The sequence below is a fragment of the Zalophus californianus genome, chromosome 6 (genome assembly GCF_009762305.2).
Source record: "Zalophus californianus isolate mZalCal1 chromosome 6, mZalCal1.pri.v2, whole genome shotgun sequence".
NCBI classification, from domain to species: Eukaryota; Metazoa; Chordata; class Mammalia; order Carnivora; family Otariidae; genus Zalophus; species Zalophus californianus.
In genome coordinates, this window is record NC_045600.1 from 141437098 (window position 1) to 141462969 (window position 25872).

General features: G+C 40.0%; 1 protein-coding gene across 2 annotated transcripts in view; it reads right to left on the reverse strand.

Moving 5' to 3' along the window:
- The window catches only part of BLM (BLM RecQ like helicase), a 90455-nt gene extending 69063 nt beyond the window's left edge, over nt 1–21392 (reverse strand). The window contains exon 1 of one of the 2 annotated variants that reach the window (XM_027571201.1): nt 21241–21392. The gene's annotated coding sequence lies outside the window, so the exon portion shown is untranslated. The remainder of the gene's footprint in view (nt 1–21240) is intronic. The other variant, XM_027571202.1, reaches the window with a different exon arrangement.
- Between the last annotated feature and the right edge of the window lie 4480 nt (nt 21393–25872).

Here is a 25872-nt window from a genome sequence, read left to right on the forward strand (position 1 = left end):
TCTATCACAATCAGTACTACCTTCTTTCTAGGTCAAGCCTTTCTTTTATTCTTTTTGTTGTCTTAGGATGGCTACTTCAGGACATGGGGATACACTACTTAAAAAGACTGCTCTTAAGAAATCCAGTGCCAACTAACTTTCAGGTATGTCTCGCACTGTTTCCACTTTTCTGCTGGTAGTGGAGGTTTCAGGGGTGAGCTCCACTTGGTTACTGTTCAAAGGGAGGAGCTAACTTTCCTGGGGCAAAAGTGAGGGCCAATCATAACCTTACAAACCTCAACTTCACCTCAACGAGGCACCAGGGACAAGCAACACTCTCTCTAACCAAACAGCAAGCAAACACAATTTCTAGAAGAAGAGGGACTTTTGACTAGGATTTCATAAATGTGTGTTTTCTTCATTTATTGTCATACATAGTTTATCTTCTAGGAAGAGGCATATCTGTGTGAGTTATCCAAGAAAAGCAGAGCTGTCAAAATGTGGAATCTGACTGTATCCCACAAGAAAGGGAAATTTATTAATTACTGAGTATCACGTGGTTGCTAGGTCCATTTTCCCAAAGATCTTCCATATCGCTATTTTTATTACAAAGGTTTTAATTATCTCTCTCTCTTTTTAATACCCGTAGTAAAAATGTATTTAAAGTAATTCTCCATCTTTTAGACTTTTATTTAACTTCCAGTTATATTTGATAAGTAAAATTAAAACGGGTAAGAGCTATAAAAAGAACCTACACATTATATCAAAGAAGAGTCCAAGGCAAAGGGAATAAATAAAAGTCATTGCAGAATGATAAAAAGCCCAAACTATACTTAATCTCTATGACCCAAACAACATAGCAAAAAAATGAATAAAGCTCAAACTATTAAAAATGCAAGGAGAAATAATGGAAAGAAACAGAACTGTAAGATCAGCTTCACTTTACTACAAAACGCAAAGACCAGTGGAAATGAGAAATGTACTAAGATCCCAGCTTCTTTGGTCAATCCTGCCACAAATTCACTGTGTGGCTTGGAGGAATTCATTTACTCTCTCTAGCATCCTCATTTGTAAAATAAGGAGGTTGGGTGGGAGAATTTCTGTGTTTCCTTCTAAAATTAGCCTTCTATGATTCCAGAACTAAATGGTATCTGGCAGGAATAAAATGAGAAGTAGAGAATATAATCCTTTAAAAAATGTTGATAAGCAATAAAAAAAACTGTCAAAGAAACAATATACACAAAAAAGTAGAGGGGTGCCTGGGTGACTCAGTCGTTAAGTGTCTGCCTTCAGCTCAGGTCATGATCCCAGGGTCCTGGGATCGAGCCCCACATCGGGCTCCCTGCTCCGTGGGAAGCCTGCTTCTCCCTCTCCCACTCCCCCTGCTTGTGTTCCCTCTCTCGCTGTGTCTCTCTCTGTCAAATAAATAAATAAAATCTTAAAAAAAAACAAAAAAGGTAGAGATTACATAGTTTCAACTTGGAGGCACAAGTTAATAAAAACAAATTAATAAGGAAAATAAAAGCAAAATTTAGAAAGTTTAAATTATGGTCTAAATAAAACAACTGGAGCTGATAAGAAAATCTCAATATTATAGAATAATACTATTTTTAAACAGTGAAAATTAAAACACTATATATTGAACTCTTAGTTGGCAGTGGTTCTTAGCATTTTAGGTCAGAGATTCTGATAACAATCTGATGAAAGTAATGGACCCTCTGTCCAGAAAAATGAACACAATTTTGTCATAAGTTTCAGGTGGTTCTGAGTCCCACCAGAAACCCATAACCCTTTGTAAGAATCTGCTTTATCTTCTTTATCCATTCTATATTATATGTTAAAAAAAAAAAGATAATAGGAAGGGAAAAATGAAGGGGGGGAAATCGGAGGGGGAGATGAACCGTGAGAGACCATGGATGCTGAGAAACAAACTGAGGGTTCTAGAGGGGAGGGGGTAGGGGGATGTGTTAGTCTGGTGATGGGTATTAAAAAGGGCATGTATTGAATGGAGCACCCGGTGTTATATGCAAACCGTGAATCATGGAACACTACATCAAAAACTAATGATGGCGATTAACATAATAAAATAAAATTTAAAAAATCTGCTTTATCTGAGTATGACTGAAGGAAAGGAAAACAAGGAACTAGTTATACATTGTATAATCTTAGAAAAAGCACAGAATAACAATTCAAAAAAATTTTTTTTAAGATTTTATTTATTTATCTGACAGAGAGAGAGGGAGAGGGAGAAGCAGGCTCTCCACTGAGCAGGGAGCCTGATGCAGGGCTCAATCCCAGCACCCCACAGGATCACAACCTGAGCCAAAGGCAGATGTTTAACCAACTGACCTACCCACAGGCCCCTAAAAAAAATTTTTTTTAATGGCATGAAAGCCAATAAAGAAAAATTAGGGGAACTGATAACACTAAGAGGTTGTTTCTAGAGCACAATAAAGGGACAAATAGTAAAATAAAATATGAAAGGACAAGGTAAAATACAAAAAAAGAAATAAAACATAAAGAGAAACATATAAACACTAAGTACAAAAGTATGACAGTTGATTTGAAAAATCCAAATTAAATACTTTTCTGAAAAAAATGTCCTCAATATCGATACAAGATATAGGAAACCAAAATGAACAGTCAAAAACAGAAAGAACTATAAAGTTTCTCTAAAAAGCACCAAATTCATGCTATAACACAAGCATGATCCTGACCCTAAAACATCATAAGAACAAAGTAAGAAACTTAAGTTCATGCTCACCAACCTCAAATGGGCCTGCAGCTCTGCTGGGGAAAAGTACATTTCTTTGGTTAATCTACTCTCACCTTACTTCCTCAAACTTCCTACTCCTCTCTCTCAGCATATGACTTCCTTTCTACATTACAGAGAACACAGAAACCACCACAGGAAACTTTCTCACTTTTCTGCTGCCAAACATGCAAGCCCACCCTTTATGTGGACCCAGCCTACTCTCTTTGACAAGATCAAGTTCTCCACCTGAAGCTTTAGATTCCCCTACACATCCTCCATCTTCCCAAAAATCTTACTCTATTTATCACTAAAACCCCAAAACACGACACTTTATATGACTCTGTATCTCCTTTCCTGTAGAGCCATACTTTTTTTTTTTTTTTTAAAGATTTTATTTATTTGAGGGCGCCTGGGTGGCTCAGTTGGTTAAGCGACTGCCTTCAGCTCAGGTCATGATCCTGGAGTCCCAGGATCGAGTCCTGCATCGGGCTCCCTGCAGGGAGTCTGCTTCTCCCTCTGACCTTCCTCCCTCTCATGCTCTCTCTCTCTCAATAAATAAATTTAAAAAATTTAAAAAAATGGCGCAGTTGGTTAAGCGACTACCTTCGGCTCAGGTCATGATCCTGGAGTCCCGGGATCGAGTCCCACGTCGGGCTTCCTGCTCAGCGGGGAGTCTGCTTCTCCCTCTGACCCTCTTCCCTCTCGTGCTCTCTGTCTCTCATACTCTCTCTCTCAAATAAATAATAAAATCTTTAAAAAAAATAAAAAAATTAAAATAAAAAAATTAAAAAAAAGATTTTATTTATTTGAGACAGAGAGCTCATGCAAGGGAGGAGCAGGAGCAGAGGGACAAGCAGACTCCCTGCCAAGCGTGGAGCCGGACGCTGCACTTAATCCCACAACCCTGAGATCAAGACGTGAGCTGAAATCAAGAGTTGGACGCTTAACTGACTGAGCCACCCAGGTACCCCTAGAGCCAAACTTCCTGACTTACCTTCACTCTCCATTTCCCCACTCTCACAACCACTCTTCTCCGCTTATAAATCTGGCTTCTACCCTGACCACAATGCTAAACGCTTAATAGGGCCACTAATATCTCTCTGTTACTTAATCCAATAGCCTTTTCTGACCCTTCTCTTTTCTGACCTCTAAGTATATGACATAGTTGACTATATGCTCCTTCCTGAAACAAGAGGCTTCTATCAGACCCTCTTGACACAATTTACTCCTAACTCATCCTTCAACATGTCAATTGAATCATTACTTCCTTAAGGAAAACTCCATATTTAGGTAGTAGCATAAGAGGTTAAGAGCATGGGTTCTGGGCCAAAGTACATGGGTTTCTGTCCTGACTCTGCCACTTATTAGCTAAGTACCTTTGGACATTATCATTTAACCTCTCTATACTTCAGATTCCTCATCTATACAGTGCCCACCCACCTCATGTGGTTGTTATGTGAATTTAGGTGAATTATATTTGTGAAGTGTTTAGAATGGTCTCTGGTAGACAGTAAGCAATATATATATGTGTGTGTTTGATAAAGAACAATTCCCCTATAATACACTCTTATAATAACAGATACTCCTCAATTGCAGTTATTGTAGTTTTAACTCTACATTCATTTTTGTAATTATTTGATTGGTTATTTCTTCTACTAGATTGTAAGTACTACGCAGACTGGGCCATTATTTTCTTTTTTAAGATTTTATTTATTTATTTGTGAGAGCGAGAGAGAGAGTGTGTGTGCGCAAGCGGGGGGGCGGCAGGCAGAGGGAGAAGCAGGCTCCCTGTCGAGCAGGGAGCCCGATAGGGGACTCGATCCCAGGACCCCGGGACCACGACTCAAGCCAAAGGCAGATGCCTAACCAACTGAGCCACCCAGGCATCCCCATTATTGGTTTTATAACCCATAGTGTCTCTAAGTACATAGCACTTAACTAATACTTATTAAATGAAAGAATAAAAATAATTTTAAAGAATATAGAAAGGATGGCTCAAAAGGACTTTATTATTTTAAAGATTTATTTATTTATTTGAGAGAGAGAGAGAGAATGTGAGAGTGTACACATGTGCACAGGGTGGGGGGAGAAAGGGGCAGAGAGAAAAGGAGAGAGAAACTCAAGCAGACTCAGCTCTGAGCGTGGAGCCTGATGCAGGGCTCAATCTCACGACCCTGAGATCACGACCTGAGCCGAAACCAAGAGTCAGGTGCTTAACCAACTGCGCCAACCAGGCACCCCTCAAAAGAACTTTAACTGTGATCAACTATGGCTTATCTCAGAAATGTAAAGCTGGTTTAACATTAAGTAAAACCATTAATATGATATGTCATCTTAACAGTTTACTTAATAAAAATCGGTATGATCAGATCAACAGATTTTAAAAATACATTTCTAGTGGTGTATTTTAGTAAAACACATAAGCAGTAAAGTGCACTGAACTTAAATGTACGTCTCAATATAGTTTTACTTATATATTCAACTATATAAACAACATTCAAATCATAGTACAGAACATTTCTAACACCTCAATATGCTTTCTTGTTCCCTTTCCCAGTTAATATACCCCAGATGTAACCACTATCTGACTCTATTAAAAATGATTAGTTTTGCCTCTTCTTGAACTTCTTTATTCATATATAGAGAATTATACAGTATGTACTACCAATGCATTTTTGAAAAGCCATCTGATAAAACTCTATTTCTAATAGACTAAAACACAGAAGTTAAAATTAAGGCCCAATGTAGTATCTTATATTTTACAGTAGGGGTGAATCCAATAAAAATAGGGGCAAAAAACAAGGCTGTTCTCTTCTTTTCACTCTCATATTGGACATTTTTGCCAATGCAAAAATATTCAAAAAGGAAAATACTAGAAAAAAAGAGATGAGAGTATCATTACATGCAGACAATATGATTATATACCAACACAATCCAAAGGAAATCAGTCTTAACAATAGATAATTAAAACTTCAGCAAAGTGGTTAAATAAAAGATAAATAGAAATCCACAGAAGTCAAGTGCATTCTTGTGTAGTGGTAATAACTAACTATAGAAAATACAATTTTTAAGAAGCATTCAGTTAACAATAGCAATGACAAGTATTAAACTACCAATTAACCTAACAAAAGACATACATCTTCATGATATAAAGAAAGTGACCAAATATTGCTGGGAGAAATAAAGAAAAGTTTGGAAAAATATTTCATAGACAAGTATTTTATATTCTTCAATGAAAGTTTTAAGTATCATTAAGATAACAGTTTTTCATAAATTAATTCACGAGTTTAACAAAATTCCAATGAAAACACCACAAGAACACTTCACAAGACTCAACAAAAATGTTTCTAAAGTTCATCTGACAAAAGCACAAGACGAAATAACATTGGGAAATACAATTATGTTAAATATAACAGTAATTTAAATGGCATGGTATGCATCTTTAAAAAAGAAAATTCTAGTCTCCAAAACATAATGTTTAATGTGTGGTGAGAGAAACATAACAAGATAGGGAAAATAATTAGTATTTAACAAGCGTTACTGGGGTGTTCAGCAAGCAATATATTCTAGGGCGCAAGGGTGGCCTCAGTTGGTTAAGCGACTGCCTTCGGCTCAGGTCATGATCCTGGAGTCCCAGGATCGAGTCCCACATCGGGCTCCCTGCTCAGCAGGGGAGTCTGCTTCTCCCTCTGACCCTCTTCCCTCTCGTGCTCTCTCTCATTCTTTCTCAAATAAATAAAATCTTTAAAAAATATATATATATTCTAGATCAGGAGCTGGCAAACTATGACTCATGGGCCAAATCTGGACTGCAGCCCGTTTTCGTAAGCAATGTTTTACTGAAACGCAACCATGCTTATTTGTTCACATACTACCTATGGCTGCTTTAACACCATAGTTGGGTAGTTATGACAGAAACTATCTGGTCTGCAAAGCCTAAACTATTTACTATCTGGCCCTTTATAGAAAAGGTTTGTTGATAGTTGCTCTAGATTACTGTTGGGTAAAAAAAAAAAAAAAAAAAGGAATTATTAAATACATCAAATCTCTGACAAGAAGTTAAAAAAAATTATCAGGCCAAAATCTAAATGAAAGTGGGCAACCAGAGAGTTATGGAAGACACTGAAATTGCTTTTGTCCTAAGACAGATGTCTAATCCCGAGAATCTAGATATCAATTTTGATAGCCTTGGAGGGAAAAGATGGAAAAAATGAGAATTAAGGCCTAAACAATGTGGGAAATGCTCCCCTATAAAACCAGCACCCCCAATGGCTATATGATTTGGGAAAACGTAAACCAAAAGTAAACCCCATTTCTATCCCTGGTGTCTGTAAGCAATGGGAAGTTACCAGTTGCTGGGGGACTAAGTGGGACAGACCCTGAGACCACAAGCCCAAGAATATTTTCAAATCAATTTTTAGACCTGAATAATTCCTTAAAACTTCGAGTCATGAACTTAGATTAAAGTGATCCTAACTCCAAAGCACCTGGCAGAAGCAAATGCAAAAATGTCCCTGGAGAAATATACCTTTATCTTAGGGCTTAAATAATTTCCATAAATAATTTTTCAAGACAACGTGTAGCAAACACAGACAAAAATAGGCAAGTACACAAGAAAACAAGGCACCAAGAATGAGAACTAGTTGTAATAGAGAAACAGTCAAACAGTATTAGGCATAAAAGTTTGAAGTAATTAAACTTATTGTGTTTAGAAAAATCAAAAACGAGCTTGGAAGTATCTGCAATAAACAGAAAACTATAAAAATGATCTTGCCAAGAGACCTTCTAAAAATGAAAAATACAATAACCAAAATTAAGAATTCAATGAATGGATTTACCAGTACATTACACACAACTAAAGAGATAATTAGTAAATGGGAGGGAAAATCAGAAGAAAGTGTCCAGGATCTGTCTCCAGGGATTTCTCACATTCCTACATGGTCCAAGCCTTTTGAGCAAAGGACATGTTAAATTTTTGGCAGCTAGACATAGCGTGTCCCTCAAAGAGAGATCTGGAGTCATACCTCCCCAGAGACATCCCACAGTAGTAAAGACTAAGCCATCTAACTTTCTCTCCCTGGAGACATTTCCTTACATTTCAGGGTAATAAACCTTAAGACACCTTCCCCATCTCACCCAGGGCAGATTTGCCTACATCCTAGGGTAACGAGTAATCTCTCTGGAGGGAAGGATGTGCAGTGTGTCAGCAATCCTTAAGTGCTCAGAGTCTCTAAATTTTGGAGTTCCTTTTCTGTGATGCACTAAGCTGTATGCATGCACAGGTATCACCTTGCCCTCATCACCTCACCCTGTGGGCATTAGGGCATGGGGAACAGATGCAAGATATTGTTGGCTGTGTTTGCTGTAAAAAATTGTCTATATCTCTGATCCAGGGGTCTTGGGTCTTGTCAGTACTATGTCAATGTACACATATGTGTGTATAAAAACCTGTGACAGGCTAACTTGCTAGTTTAAAAGAAGGGCAAAATCTAAGATCCTTCATGGTTTCTGACTTAATAAATGCTTACACAGATAAAGAAAACAGATGGAAAATCTGAGAAGTTAGAAGACATGGAAGATACAGTAAGAAACTGTAACAGAAATTAAACAGAAATCTAGTTCCAGAAAGGAGAAAATGGTGTAGAACTAATACTTAAAAAAGTAACAGCTGGGATGTTTCCAGAATCAAAGACACAAATCTTCAGATTCAAGAAAGCAAACAAATTCTGAGCAGGATAGATAAAAAAGAAATCCACACCAAAATATATCATTGTACAACATTTGAATAGAAAATTGATCTCTTCAGCAAAAATGAAAATCAGAAGACAGTAGAATGATATTTTTCATGTGCTGACAGAAAATAACCTGGAACTCTTTTCCCAGCAAAAATATCCTCCAAAAATCGAGACTGAACCATATTCTTTAAAAGGATGAATTTTGTGGTATATGAATTACATCTCAGTAAAGCTGTTACTTTTAAAACTGACTATAACAAAAGCAACAGATAATAAGTGTTGAGAATGCAGAGAAATTGGAACCCTCATACACTGCTGTTGAGAGTATAAAATGGTGCAGCTGTGTTGGAAAAGTCTGGCAGTACTTCAAAAGATTAAACAGAGAGAGATTTCACTCCTAGATATATACTCAAAAGAACGGAAAACATGGATTCAAACAAATACTTGTACCTGAATGTTCACAGAGGCATTATTCATAATAGCCAAAAAGTAGAAATAACCCAAATGGCCATCCACTGACAGATGGAAAAATAAAACATGTGTATCCCTGCGATGAAATATTATTTGGTCATACAAAGGAATAGAGTACTGATTCATGCTACAATAATGATGAACCTTGACATACTACGTTAAGGGAAAGAAGCCAGTCACAAAAACCCACATATGGTATGATTCTGTTTATATGAAATGTACAGAATAAGCAAAGCTGTATAAAGGAAGTAGGTTAGTGATTGCCTGGGGGTGGGGGTGGTGATCAGATTGGGGGGTGATGGCAAGGGGTGTGGAGGTTCTCTTTGGGTTGAGGAAAATATTCTGAAATCAACCGCGACAATGATTACACAAGTCTGTGAATATAATAAGAGCCACTGAGCTGTACTCTTTAAATGGGCGAATTTCACGGTTTGTGAATTACATCTCATAGTTGTTCTAAAAAAATCAAGGTGAAATACAAACATTTTCAGATCATCAAAACCAGCAGTTTGCCCCCAGCGACTCTCGTTAAATGAGATTCTGAAGGAGGTACCTAAGGTAGTAGAAAAGTGAGCCTACCTGGAAGTTCTCAGATGATAGCTGGACTGAAGAAGTCAAGAAAGTGGCAAATATGTAGCTAAATCTATGAAAGCCTTGACTGCACAAAGTAACAATAATGTCTTGCAGGACTAAAATAAATAGTTAAAACACTCAACAGTAATGACACATAAGTAAGGTAAAGAAAGTTAATGTGCTCCAAGGTCTGTGTGTTGTGAGGGGTGTACGGTGTTGTTTAGCTTTAGACTTTGAGAGGACAAATATGCATGCTGCACTTTCTAGGTAACCACTGAAGAATAAAAAATAGAGTAACTTAAAACTCTTGATTTCAGCTCAGGTCATGATCTCAGGGCAGTGGAATGGAGACGCGCCTCGGACTCCACGCTCAGTGGGGAGTCTACTTGAGAATTCTCTCCCTCTCCCTGTGCCTCTTCCCCTGCTCACACGCTCTCTCACTCTCAAATAACTAAATCTTTGGGCGCCTGGGTGGCTCAGTTGGTTAGGAGACTGCCTTCGGCTTGGGTCATGATCCTGGAGTCCCGGGATCGAGTCCTGCATCGGGATCCCTGCTCAGTAGGGAGTCTGCTTCTCCCTCAGACTCTCCTCCCTCTCATGCTCTCTGTCTCTCATTCTCTCTCTCTCAAATAAATAAATAAAATCTTTAAAAAAAATAAGTAAATCTTTAAGAAAAGCTATAAAAAAGGAGAGAAAAGGAAAAATATAATACAAAGCACAAAATAAGTTAATAGCAGATTTAAATCCAAGTATTTGTTAGTTACAATAAATATAAATTGACCAATTACTTTGGCTGAAAAGGTTATCAATCTGAACTTAAAAAATGAAATCTAACTATTACATTTGCTGTTTGTTAGAGACATATCTAAAACACCAGGTGTATAGGAAGGTTGAAAGATGAAAAATATATGTAAAAACTCACCAGAAGGAAGCTGAGATTGCTATATTAATATCAGACAAAATAGATCTTAAGACAAAAAGCCTTACTAGAGGTAAAGAGGGTCACTGTATAATGATAAAGAATTCAATTCACTAGAAAGATATAACAACTTTAAATCTGTATGGCCCATAAAGTAACTGCAAAATACATGAAGCAAAAACTGATAGAATTATAAGAAACAGGGCGCCTGGGTGGCTCAGTTGGTTAGGCGACTGCCTTCAGCTCAGGTCATGATCCTGGAGTCCCGGGATCGAGTTCCGCATCGGGCTCCCTGCTCAGTGGGGAGTCTGCTTCCCCCTCTGACCCTCTTCCCTCTCATGCTAGCTCTCATTCTCTCTCTCTCAAATAAATAAATAAAATCTTTAAAAAAAGAATTATAAGAAACAGAAAAAGACTATAGATTTAAAATTAGCTCTCAGCAGTTGATAGAACAAGTAACTAATCAGTAACAACCCAGAAGATCTGAATAACACAACCTTTACAACTACAAAATGTGCGTTCTTTTCAAGAATAGACGCTTACAGAAGCTGACCATGTATATGGTATATATGGTAGACTGGTCTTCTGCTTTTTTAAAATTTCATTTTAGGGCGCCTGGGTGGCTCAGATGGTTAAGCGTCTGCCTTCGGCTCAGGTCATGATCCCAGGGTCCTGGGATCGAGGGTCCTGGGTCGACCATATGACCAAGGCCATAAGGCAAGTCTCAACAATTTCAAAGGACTGAAGTCCCAAGATGTTCTCCAACCAAATGTAATTATGCAAGAAATCAGTAATAAAAAGATAATTGGAAAAAGTAACTGTTTTAGTATCCATTGATGATTCATGCCTGAAGAAATAATAGTATGATTGTAAACAGCTTGTGTAATGATGGTTTTCATAACCCCATCCATCATTCTTTGTAGTTGGCACCATGATTCAGTAGCTGGCATAAAACTGTAAAGAACTTTCCCTTCTCCCCTATTTGCTTTTTATCAGTAAGGATTCTTAACATATTTGGTGGGCTGTAATCCATTACTGTCATTATTTTCATGCTCAAATGCTTTCATATTTGATTAGGGGGAATGGAGCTCCTTAAAGCTGACTCCTGTATCCTTTTATATTTTTAATTGTGCTAAAATACATGTAATATAAAATTTACCATCTTAATCATTTTTAAGCATACGGTTCAGTGGACTATAGTATATTCACATTGTCGTGCAACCAATTGCCAGAACTTTTTCATCTTGCAAAACTGAAACTCTATACCTGTTAAACAATAACTCTCCACTTCCCCTCTCCCCAGCCCAACAATCACCATTCTTTCTGTTTCTATGGATTTGACTACTTTAGTGGACCCATACAGTATTTGTCTTTTTGTGACTGGCTTGTTTCACTTAGTATATTGTCTTCAAGGTTTATTCATGGCTGTAGCATGTGTCAGAATTTCCTTCCTTTTTAAAGCTTAGTGATATTCCACTGTATAGATCTAACACATTTTGTTTATCCATTCTTCTGTCCATGGGCATTTGAGTTGCTTCCACTTTTTGGTTATTGTGAATAATGCTGCTGTGAACATGTGTGTACAAATTATCTTTGAAACCCTGCTTTCAATTCTTTTGGGTCTATACCCGGAGGTGGAATTCCTAGATTCTACAGTAATTCTATTATTTTTAATTTTTGAGGAATAGCCATACTATGTTCCACAGCAGCTGCACCATTCTACATTCCCACCAGCAGTGCACAATTTCTCCACATCCTCACCAATACTTGTTGTTTTCTGTTTTGTTTTGTTTTTTATAATAACCATCCTAACGAGTGTGAGATGGTATCTTGTGTTTTCAATTTGCATTTCTCTAATAAATGTGTGATGTTGAGCATCTTTTCATGTGCTTTTTGGTCATCTGTGTATCTTCTTTGACAAAATGTCCATTCAGATCCTTTGCACACTTTTAACTGGGCTGTTATTTGTTTTAAGGAACTACAGGAGTTCTTCATTCTGGACTAGGGGAAGGGAAGTAAGAAAGGAGGCAAGACAAAGGGGCATGAGGAAACTTTTGGGAGAGATGAGTATGTTAATGAACCTGATTGTGGTGATGATACCTCCTATCAAAACTGATCAAACTGTACACTTTACAGGGGCACCTGGATGGCTCAATTGGTTGAGCAACTGACTCTTGACTTCGGCTCAGGTCATGATCTCTGGGTCATGGGATTGAGCACCACGTCAGGCTCCACGGTTAGCATGGAGTCATCTTGGGATTCTCTCCCTCTCCCTCTGCACACCCCCCACCACACCCCCGCAAAAAATTGTACGCTCTACATATATGCAGTTTATTATAGATCAATAAAACTGCTTTAAAAAACACAAAACCCAAAGACATCTAGAAGACTGAAAGTTTTGGGGAAATTTTATTTCACTTTAGTCCTTCAACAACTCAAGACAGATGACTAAACCAACAATAGTAAGAATACAAAGTTAACTAATCAAAAAAGAATTTGGAAGTTTTCCTTCATTTCCTATGCTCTGAAACAATGTACTTAGCACTGGAATTATGTGGACTCAAAAATTTTTCAATAGAATTTCTCTATGAAACCATTTAGATCTAGTGTTTTTTTTTATGTCCAATGGGACAGTTCTTTCATAACCTTATTCTATGAAAACTGAGTTATTTAACTTCCAATCTTTGCTGGCGTCAATATTGGTAAATTATATTTTCCTAAATAATTTTCCATTTCATTTGAATTTTCAAAATCATTTAACACAGAAGTATGCAAATTAATATCATTAAAATTTTTTTTCCACTTGTCATTTGTTATTTTGTATTTGTGATTTCTCCCAATATTCTTAACTTAGCTATTAGTTTACCTGGTTTGTTAAATAGTTTAAGATCTAAAATTGTGATTTCTTAATCAGATGTTTCTCTGTTCTCCATCTCATTAACCTCTGCTTTAATCTTTATTGTTTTTTATTCTTTTGTGCTTTCTTTTGTTTTCTTTCGTTCTTTTTCTAACTTTCTAAGTTTGGAATTTACTTCATTTATTTTCCTTCCTAAATTGACAATGTGTGTAAGACAATAAATTTCCCCCAACCACTACTTTATATGTATCTAACAGAATCTGATGTTGCGTTTTCATTTAATTAATTTTAAGAAATCCTTTATTTCAATTTGTAGTTCTTTGTAGTTCCTTGCATCCAATAGTTCTTTAATTGAGGGTTTAATTTTCCATATGGACCGGTCTTCTGCTTTTTTAAAATTTCATTTTAGGGCACCTGGGTGGCTCAGATGGTTAAGCATCTGCCTTCGGCTCAAGTCATGATCCCAGGGTCCTGGGATCGAGTCCCACCATCGGGCTCCCTGCTCCTTGGGAGCCTGATTCTCCCTCTGTCTCTATCTCTCTCTCTCTCCCCGAGTCTCATGAATAAATAAATAAAAATCTTTAAAAAAAATAAATAAAATAAAATAAAATTTCATTTTAAATTTCCAGTTTTGTTGTATAGTGATAAGGACTATTTGTAACATTTCTACTTTATGGAAATTACTAATTTTTTCCTTGCAACCTAACATATGAACTATTATTATGAATGTAAATACACTTAAGAAGAAGATAGATCATGGGGCACCTGGGTGCCTCAGTTGGTTAAGTGTCCAAGTCTTGGTTTCAGCTCAGGTCACGATCTCAGGGTCCTGAGATCGAGCTCTGCTTCAGACCCTACGTTCAGTTTGGTGTCCCCCTGCTGCTCCCCTTGCCCCCACTCCCTCTTCCCTCTCCTCGAATAAAGAAATAATCTTAAAAAAAAAAAAAAAAAGATCATTACTGTACTAATCCGGCAACTTTTCCAAAGATTTTTAATTTTTCAAGGTAAAAGAAAAAAAATATAGGAAATCTCCATGTTTAGAAATAAATATACTTATAAATAAACTGTGCATCAAATAAGATATCACAATGGGTCCTGGAATATATTTGGAACTGAACATAATGGAAGTCCGTGTATAAAAATGTGATATGCAATTGAAGAGGCAGTGACCAGGAAATGTGCAGCCATAAATGTTAGAAAAGAAGGCGGAAAATTAATTAATGAGCAGAAAGCATCTATCTTAAATAGTTAGAAAATGTAAAACTAAGCCTGATGAGAATAGAAAAGAGAAAGTTATAAACAACTAAAAATAATAAATTATAGAGAGGATCAATAAAGCTAAAAGTTTGTTCTGTGAAAAGACTTACCAAAAACAAGAGAAAAGACACAAACCAGTTAACAGGACTGAAAGAAGAGACTTAACTATATATACCATAGACGTTAAAATATCATAATAGATCCTGAACAACATCATGCCAATAAACTTTAAAATTTACATGAAATGGACAAACTTCTTTAAAAATTAACTTATCGGGGCGCCTAGGTGGCTCAGTCATTAAGCGTCTGTCTTCGGCTCAGGTCATGATCCCGGGGTCCTGGGATCGAGCCCCACATTGGGCTCCCTGCTCAGCGGGGAGCCTGCTTCTCCCTCTCCCACTCCCCCTGCTTGTGTTCCCTCTCTCGCTGTGTCTCTCTTTGTCATATAAATAAATAAAATCTTTAAAAAAAGAATTAACTTATCAAAAGTCACTCAAAAAGAAACAGAAGGGGCACCTGCGTGGCTCTGTTGGTTAAGTGTCTGCCTTCAGCTCAGGTCATGATCCCAGAGTCCCAGGATCGAGTCCCACATCAGGCTCCTTGCTCAGCGGGGAGTCTACTTCTCCCTCTCGCTCTCCCTCTGTGCTCTCTTTCTCTTACTTTCTCTCAAATAAATAAATAAAACCTTAAAAAAAACAACAACAACAGAAAACCTGATAGCCTTATAACCACTTAAGGGAAATAACTATGGTTAAGACTTGCTCTGCCAGACACATAAACACTAATAAAAAACATCTTTAAAACCATACCAGTGATGGGGCACCTGGGTAGCTTAGTCAGTTGTGTATCCAACTCTTAATTTCGGCTCAGGTCATGATCTCAGGGTCGTGAGACTGAGCCCCACATTGGGCTCTGCACTGAGCATGGAGCCTGCTTGAGATTCTCTCTCTCCTTCTCCCTCTGCCTCTCCCCCTGCTTGCATGTGCTCGTTCGCTCTCTCAAAAACAAACAAACAAAAAAAGTGGTGATGATGTAAGGACAGGCAGGAAGACCAGTGGAAGAGTAAAAGGACCCAGAAACAAACCCACACACAGATAATTTGTAACAATTTATGACATTTATCACTGCAGAACACTAGAGAATGAGTCTTTTTGGTAGTTGGTGCTGCGGCCCTGGATACCTACATGGAAAAGAAATGAAGTTTAAACTCTACTTCATTCACTCCAAACACATAAATCACTTTCAAGTGAACTGCAGATCTAAACGTAAAGGGCAAAGCAATAAAGTTTCTGGGGGCGCCTGAGTGGCTCAGTCAGTTAAATGTCTGCCTTTGACTCAGGTCATGATCCCAGCACTCTGGGATCAAGCCCCATGTCCGGCTCCCTGCTCACCCAGGAGTCTGCTTGTCCCTCTCCCTCTGCTCTTCTCCCCCATGTGTGCACACTCTCTCTTTCTCTTTCTCTCTCTCAAATAAATAAAATCTTTTAAAAAAACCCAAGAAAGTTTCTGGAGAATAATATAGAATAACTTCATAACTTCTAAGGGATTTCTCAGATAAGATACAAAAAGTACTAACAAAAAAAGAAAAAGACTGTAAAATTGAATTATGTTTTAATTTAAGAATCTTTTATGTGTCAAATAGCCTAAAACAGCACCAAGACTTTTGAGACAATTGAATATAAAGAAAAGCAAGGTAATGATTACACACAAGTCAGGATAATGGTTGTCTTTGGGGTAGAGGATGAGACGGGGCAGACACGGGGCCTCTGAGGGTGTTAGCTATGTCCTTGCTATTTCTTACCTGAAACATAGGTACAAGGGTATTTGCTTTGCCAAATATGTCATTAAGCTATTTCGGGGGCCCCAGAGACTACCCCCTCACGTTTGGTGATTCACTGGAACAACTTACAGGACTCAGCATATAGTAAGTACTACTCACAGCTAAGATTTTCTATAGCAACACGGACACACAGCCAGAGCAGCAAGGGGAAAAGACCTATCAAGAAGAGCTTGTAGGGCTCGGCTCTCTACCTCCCATGAGAGCACACTCTCTCTCAGGGAAGATGCACCATTTCTGCCCCAGGAAACCTATCAGAGACTCAAAATCTAGGGTTTTTACAGGGGACTGGTCCCAAAACCCTCTGCCCACTAAAAATTTGGACTCTCAGAATGAAAGCAGATGTTAGTGTCCCAGGTGGGCAAAACAACCATATTGGCTCAGGAAAGGTTTCAAAAGCCAAATTCCCATTGACCAGCCAAGAACCAATCTTGCAAGTAGGTCATTCTAAAGATAAGTCTCAGGCCTACTATGTTAACTCATTCCTGCACAGCTTATATAGATGTTTTTTGCACTTTTCTCTATGACATTTCACAATAAAAGATGTTTAAAAATGGTAGACTACAATATACTAAATCTATGTTTAAAAGCTGCAGAGATGACATTTGCAACATATATAACCGGCAAATAATTAGTGTATGGGATGTTTAAACAATTCCTACAAAATAATGAGATAAAGGCAATACAGCTGCTAAGACAGAAAGACAGAAAACTTGAACAGACACTTTAAAAATAAGGAAACAGTCCATAAACCTAACATGGTGCTCAACTTCACCAATAATCCAGGGAATTAAAATCACAAGAAAATACTACTATACATATACTTACTAAATAGGCAAAAATTACAACACAATATCAAATATTAGCAAGACTGTGGAGCAAGGGAAAGTCTCACACGCTGGTGGGAGGGAATGCAACCACTTTTGAAAACAATTTGGCCTGCATAGGAAAGTAAAAGGTACACAATACTCTTCGGCCCAGTAGTTCTCTGGGCTACATACACAAACTTATGAACATGTGCACCAGGACACATGTACAAGAATATTCACAACAACATCAACAGCCAAAACCTGAAAACAATCCAAATGCCATCAAAAGCAGGATGGATAAAAATAAACAAACAAAAAACCCCAAAAAGCCCAGGATGGATACTGTGGCACAATCACACATAGGAATATTCTACAGGAATAACATAAATTTTTATTAAAAATTATTTTAAAAATTTAAAAAACCCTGTATCCACAATATGGAAGACTCTCACAAACATTGTCGAACCAAACAAGAGAAAGTAGAATACATAAACTATACATCTCAAAACCAGGTAAAACTGAACTACATTACTTATGGATGCATACATAGGGTAAACTATGAAGACAAAATAATCACAAAAATCAGAGTAGCTTTCTCTAGTGTGGGGACCAGGTTATGATGAGAGAAGCCACACTCCTGGGGCTCCAGTAATATCCTATTTCTTGATCTGTTTGATGGTTATGTGTAATTATAATTTTATAAACATCTTTATGTTTATATAATTTTAATGTATAAACTTTATAATTTTTTAACAATTCTTTAAATTGCATATATATACTATGTACTTCCTAAGATACTATGTATCTTCTTTCTCAAAATATTTCTTTGAGAGGGGCACTGGGTGGCTCAGTCGGTTAAGTGGTTAAGCAGTTAAGGACCTGACTCTTGGTTTCAGCTCAGGTGGTAATCTCAGGGTCATGAGATCAAGCCCCAAATCAGGCTCTGCAGTCAGCTTGGAGTCTGCCTAGGATTCTCTCCACCCTCCTCCCTTTCCCCCTCCCCGCCATGCATGAGCTCTTTCTCTCTAAAATAAATAAAATCTTAAAAAAATTTCTTTGAGAAACAAAAGTTAGCAAAAACAAAGAAAGAATTAGTATTGAAAACATACAAAGAACACCCAAATTCCCACAAACAAATGATCAGAGTATAAACACACTGTTCACCAGAATACACAAACTTACGAAAAAATGTTTCCTTTTCTAATAATTAATAGCATGAAGCAACAGTGCATACTTATTAAACCAAAGAGAGTGCAATACTGTGATAATTTATAAGATAAACGACAACCATGAAGACTGAGTAGCTACATGGAATAATTTAATATTGGAAAAACAAAAGAGTAAATAATGAGTGCATTAGGTTTACAGCTAAGAAAACCATACAGCTAAAACTTGGAAAGGACTCATGACAAAGGAAAATAGCTGATGTGGTTGAAAGACAGGATTATGGCTGCAATATTTTCCTTGATATTGTGAATGGGTTTCATTAAGATATCGGAATTTCTAAACAAAGTAAATTCAATAGTTCCTTGCAATTCTAGAGAACAAAGTCCATACGTCATAACCCCAAGACCTTTCACAAGCTGACTTCAGCATGTTATTTTTCACTCTGTGCCAGACACCATGCTGGGAACTGGAGCAGAGACGGGCAAGACAGAATTACTCCCCTCAATGAGCTTCTAGGCTGGCAGGAAATGGACATGTCAACAAATAATTACAACTCACTGAAGTAAGTCCCACAAAATAAAGTCTCTTCTTCAAAGTCTATGACTTCCCACAGAAACAGACCCATAAATACAGAGAACAAACTGATGGCTGCCAGAGGGGAGAAGTGTGTGGGGGGGGATGGGCAAAATGGGTGAAGGGGAGTGGGAGGTCCAGGCTTCCAGTTACGGAATGCGTAAGTCACGGGGACCAAAGGTAGAGCGCAGGGAAGAGTCGATGGTACGGTAGTAGCTTTGGGTGACGACAGGTGGTGGCTACACGTGTACTGCAGTGTGCACCGCAGAAAGACTAGAGCTGTCAAATCACTATGTTGTACCTGGGAAACGAAGGTAACACTGTGTATCAACTATACTTCAATTTAAAAAACAAAATGGGCCTGTGTGGAGGTGGGGGCCAGTCTGTAGCTTCCCAGGTGAAGGAAAAACTCAGGAAAATCATAGAGAAACTTTCAAAAGAACACTGAATTGGATCTTGAAGGACAGGTCAAAGCTTCCAGACAGGGTGGAGGTATGAAGGGTAGTCCGTGCCGTATTTGTGCCAAGTCTGAGGTAGAATAGCAGGTGCCTGGACAAGGAGACTGCTTAAAGACATGCTCCCGGCAATGGCGAACCACTAGGGTTTTTTGCATTTAGTTCCCGAGTACTTTGCAATTAAATTACTTTGGGCTTCTTTGTTCCAGCCTTTCTTCCCTTAAAAGAAGTATATAAAAGTATATACAGAGAATAGGTATTGTATGTTAGAACAAGTGTATATTCAGTTAAAATGAGTATTAAAATATATTTAATTTTAATATAGCCTATATTTAATTTTAAATATTTCAAACATACAAAAAAATGATACCCAGGTACTCACCAACCAAATTTAAGAAGTCCAATTCTGTCCTACTCTCTTTCAAAGGTATAAAATGTTTCAGATTTATTTAAAATCCCACTCACTCCTCCTATCTCCTTCTCTTCCCCCTCCCTCATAGATAATACTGACTATCCCAAAGTGGATGCATATGATTTCTCCGGGTATTGGTCTTTCACTACACATCTAACACTATGGGCTTTGCCCAGTTTTTAAACTCTGGGTTTCCTTATCAGTAAAATGAAGGCAGTAGCTACCTCTTCCAGTTAGTGGATCAGAAATAGAATGTATATGGTGGCTATCATGGTGACTGGCACTGAAAAGAACTCAAGACCCAGAAATTTCGTTCCCTCCTAGTAGACTATAAGCCAGTCTTGCAGCCTTGCTAAGAAAATGTTGGTTCAATTTAGTTCTATTTACATTCCCCATATGCAATACTTCTGCCTCCCTTCCTTCCCAATTTCTGACCTCTACACCAGTCTCTGCCATTACTGCCCCTTAACCTTGACAGGGACACAGAAATGCTACTTATCTACACTGGTGGCACCAGGAGCTGTAGGGTGGCTGCTCCCTCTCAGGCCATTAAATGTCCAAAGTGCTGAGTAACCTGAGGGCAGGTGAAGGGTATGGGAGAAAGCCTGGTGTGGAAGATGCCTTGGAGTCAGGCAGCTCTTTCAACACAGGGACAGTCTCCTGGTGCTTCAGATTCTCCTCGTCAAAAATCAGGACAATTTTACCAACTTCTCCGGGTAATGGTGATAACAGAACCCTTACTATGTACCAAGTACTCTTTGAAGCATTTATTGCATATATTAAGCCATTTAATCCTAACAAAACCTCCAGGATGTGGAAGATTTCCCTCGTATGACAGAAGGAAACCGAGGCACTGAGTTTAAATGAGGAGTGGACACAGTCACTGAGCTAGTACGTGGGAGGGCCGGGATTCGAACCCAGGCAATGTGATGCAGGCTGTCCTTAACCACTCCCCTTTGCGGAGGTATGGTGGAGCTACACCTGCAAGATAAAGGGCCCCAAGCACGTGGCACGCTGCACACGCAAAACACAGCGGCCCGGCACGTGACCGTGGAAGGGCACAGGAAGCGTACAGAGTTTTGGTCTTCAGGGGGGAGGTGGGAAGTGCCAGAGGACTGGGCTGGGATCACGGCAGGCACCCGAGTACAGGAACAAGAACAGAATGGGTGCTGGGCCGGCTCTTCCACCGACGCCCGGGGCGACCCTGGCCCCACCCCTCGGCCTCTGTTTGCGGGTCTGCGAACACGCGTGCTTTCCTGCTCTCCTCCCAGGCTACTGGCCGCGACAGAGGAGGGCTCTGCGGGCCTAGCCGAACCGGGGCGGGCAACGGAGGAGCCGGCGAGCCTTCCACTCCGTCCCCAGGGCCGGGTCGTGGGAGCAGGCCTGGGCTGGGCCAGGACTGGGGCCCGTCCGCCCGTAAGTCCGAGCGCGCCGCACTCACCTGTCCCGCAGGCTCGCAGCGGGGGGAACCCGGGTCCAAACTCCCCGCGCCGCCTCCGCAGCCCCCGCGCGAAGCGCCGGCTCACTTCCCGCCGGAAGCCGGCCGATCCCGATTGGCTGCTTCCTGAGGAAACCGACCAGTGCCGTCTCCCAGTGGCACCTGTCCCCGCCCCCGGGGGGGCTGCTGGGGCGGGGCGTTCCCAACGCCCAATCAGAGTCCGGAAGTCGAGGTCACGCGACCACGGTTACACCCCGGGCTTCCGGGACCCTCGGGATCTTTGTTTTCTCCGCGTTTCTTAGGGTCGGCGGAGGCTTTAATATAAGACAGGCTCCTGAGACCGAGAGCTGTGGGGGAAGTGAAAAACTCCGGGTTTGAGAGGAGCCTGACACGTGGCAGTTTCCACAGGCCACGCTGAGGCTCTTACCCGCTGTCTCTGTGAGGCTTTGGCGGATTCTCGCCTCCACCTCCTGGTAACGCTGGCCTCTGCCCGACCCGAGCTCCTGCGCGCGAGCGACTGTAAATTGTCATTGACCGGAAAAGGGGTCGCAAACTCAGATGCTTCGGGGGACATGTGCAGTACCCGAGTGAGAAACCACGCTGCTCTTCCGGCTGATTGTTGCCACGCCGGACTGTGGGCCCTGTGATGCCAGATTTGTTTTCCTCCCCCCCCTTCCCCCTCCCTCTCTCTTTTCCTCCCTCCCTTTCTTCCTTCTTTCCTTTCTCTTCTCTAAGAAAAATTGAAAATGTGTTTATGTGTGAAATCTGCCGATTTTAAAATGCTACAAAAATAACACGCTGCAATCAAACAAAACACAATGGGAAAGAGCAAAAGCAGGTTTTTCACAGAAAAATGGCCAAATAGCAGGATAGAGACAAAGTAGGAGGTATGAAAAATCTACCAAAAGAGAAAGCTCCTAAGACTCAAACGGTACTACTACCCAGAATGATAAGTAGGATCGTCTCAGAACTCAATGAGGGGTGACACTCAGCTGAAATCGCCTGGGCCACACACTGCCTGAATTTTCCTTTAGCTTTTTACTTCATTGTCCTTCACATTTCTGCCACCCTTAGTGCCAGGCATTGTGCTAAGCTCATGGAGCTTTCTAATGGAGCTCACAGGACATTAGACTTGCCCATAGGTGACAAGAGCGATAGGAATGCTGATGGATGTTTTGGGGGCACCCAGGAGAGACGCCTACACGGATTGGCCGCGTTAGGTAAGACTCTGGGAGATGAATAAGAGGTACGATTTGGAGGCAAAGGCCAGGAAACAGGAAAAACCACAGTAGGGTACCTTTGAGGAAATGTCAGGAAAATGAGCAACAGAGAGATGTCAGGAGAGGAAACCGGGACCAGATCTCAGTTTGGTCTTCACCCCAAAGATAAATGGCCATTGTTGGAGGGATCTGCGAACAAGTGGGTTGGGGGGAGCTTTGTTCACTAATTTTAAGTAAAATCAACGATTTTACATATATGTGTATATATATGTATCTCCACCACCCAAATCGGGGTATATACCATTTCCAGCACCCAGTAAGATTCCCTTGGGGAGCTTCCCATCTCTCTGTGCCCCCAGCCACAAGCTGGTATCACAAAGTGTATACTCCTCCATAGCTGCCTTTTTTGCCTCAACATAATGTCTGTGAGCTTCATGTATATTATGTGTACCAGTGACTCATTCTCTCTATTACTGTGTAGAGAAAATTCATGAAAACTTAGAAATGGTCCCCAAAGTATTACTTCTTGTCCAGTGAAAAGGTGTTGTCCAGCATACCCTCAGGGATATCTGATTCTATGCAGGCTCTACACCTTTCATTGTCTTCGATATAAAGAACAACTCTGTAAGGTTCTTTTCAAATAACGGTTCTTGTCTAGAAAAATACAAATTGTGTCCGGTGGAATGCATTTAATTGTCAATTTTTTTTTTAAAGATTTTATTTATCCATTTGAGAGAGAGAATGAGAGATAGAGAGCACGAGAGGGAAGAGGGTCGGAGGGAGAAGCAGACTCCCCGCCGAGCAGGGAGCCCGATGCGGGACTCGACCCCGGGACTCCAGAATCGTGACCCGAGCCGGAGGCAGTCGCTTAACCAACTGAGCCACCCAGGCGCCCCGCGTTTAATTGTCAATTTCATCAGTCCTGCCAGCTTTTCATCTATTTGTAAAGTATTTCATTATTTCTTATTTAACTACAGTATATATATGTGCGGTACTTTGAATTTTCCTTTGAATCAGTTGTAATATCTTTCTGGATCTCATTAATTAAAGAGCTAAACAGAACCTTTGATGTGTTTAAATCTTTATGAGAATCATGATTATACTTGATTTTAAAAATCATTCTTTAACACCAGTAAGCTATTGTATGAACACGCCACAATTTATTTATCCATTCATCTACTGATGGACATTTTGGTTTTTTCCCTTTGGCTATTATAAATAAACCTGCTATGGACATTTTTGTATAAGGCTTTTGTAATTGTATGCATTACTTTTTCTTGAGTAAACATTATCTAGGAATGGGATTTCTGGGCTATCGGGGTAAGTATATATTTTACTTTGGTAGAAACAGTCGTGTTTTCAAAGTGGTTGTATCATTTTATACTACCACTAATGCTGGGTGAGTGTCCCATTATCGGCCTCCTTGCCAACACTGAAATTGCCGATCCTTTCCATTTTAGCTCTTCTGCAGGGTGTTTAATGGTATCTCATTGTTGCTCGTTGTTGTTGTTGTTTTAGAGATTTTATTTATTTGAGAGCGAGCGAACGAGCATGGGGGAGGTGGGGAGAAGTAAGGGGAGAGGGAGCAGGGCAGGGAGACCGCTAGGGGACTTCTTCTGGGATCATAACCTGAGCTGGAGACAGCCACTTAACACCCAGGCGCCCGCATTGTTATTTAATTAGCCATAGAAGGTTTTCAGGAGGGAAGTGAGTTGAACAGATTTTAGAAAGCTCTTTTTGGTTGTTATGTGGAGAATGACATTTGTATACCCACGCTCACAGTGGACATTGATAATGGCCAAAACGTGGAAACAAACGAGTCCATTGGCGGATGAACAGATAAACAAGTGTGTATACATGCAGTGGAGTATGATTCAGTCTCAAAAAGGAATGAAATTCTGACACATGAAACAATATGAACCCTGAAGACAGCACACTAAATAAAATCAGCCAGGTACAAAAGGACCATTGTATGATTGTATGACTGTATGATTCCACTCATATCAGGTACCCAGAATTCAGAGATGGAAAGTGAAATGGTGGATACCAGGATTTGGGATGGGGGGTATAATGAGGAGTTACTGTTGAACAGGTAGAATTTATGTCTGCGATGGTGAAAAAGTTCCTGAGATGGATGTTGGGGATGGTTGTGCAACACTGTGAATGGAATTGATGTCGCTGAACTGTACACTTAAAATGGTGAATAGTAAATTTTATGTCACATGCACTTTCACATGTGCACACGCACACACAGATACACACATGAGCCTAGTATTCTGGGTCTGACGACTGAGCAGTGGCTCCTGTCTCAACTGTACCTGCAAAATTTTAATTTATGCAACTGACTGAATGAGGACACAGAAGATTTTATTAGTTAGTGTTTCCTGAAAGGAGGAAGCACACCGCACAGGGTCATGTGGGGAAGCAACAGGTTTGGTCAGGATGCAGAGAGGAGCAAGGGAAAGCCTAAGCCAGAGCCCTTATTGGGGTGTGTGCAGGCAAGGCAGGCCAGGGCAGGGAAAATAGCTCACGATTGGCTAGTGTGAATAATCCTGGTGGGCTTTGAGTCTGTTAAGAGATGTCTAGTACCTGGCCCTGAATGGATTTCGGCCAGGGGAAAACACTGGCACGGTGTGTGACAGTCAGATAAGGAGGTGACTGTGGTTACAGACTGGAGATTGGAGCAGGGTTTGTAATACGACTTTTCTGTGCTTGAAAAAGCAGGATCACAGACTTCGGCTATTCATCTGGCTGTGTGGTTAAGAGATGTCAAAAGGACAAATACAGAATTGAGGGGAAAAAACGAGTTGGCGCTGTGGCTATCTGCATCATTTCAAGGGAACTTTTGGGTGACGATAGTGGAGAACGTCAGGAAGTATGGCCTAAGTTGCCCCATACAACACAGAAAACATTTTACTGTGAGCGTGAAATGGAGGAACAGGTGAAGTATAAGGAGTCCTTCTAGGCCAGCCCATAACCAGGTTTTCCATTTGTACAGTATTAGTCGAGAAAAACACCGGAAATTTTTAGAGTCTCTTAATATTTTGGTCGAGTTTGTAAAGTGTATTAAAAACATGAGTTTGACAATAATGTCTCAGTGTATTTCTCAGGCCAGTTTGTACCCTCAGGCCAGGTATATTTCTTGCCAGTTATGTTGCTGGAGGGTATGAGCTGATATTTATAAAAGCAACATTGGCTATGGAAAGTCACAGACTCAAGGTCTGTGAGAGCCTCTATTTCCAGGAGAGCCCAGTGTGTAGCCTGTTATTTGTTGTTTTAATAGTGTATAGCATGGGGGCGCCTGGGTGGCTCCGTGGGTTAAGTGTCTGCCCTTCGGCTCAGGTCATGATCCCGGAGTCCCGGGATGGAGTTCCACGTCAGGCTTCCTGCTCAGCGGGGAGTCAGCTTCTCCCTC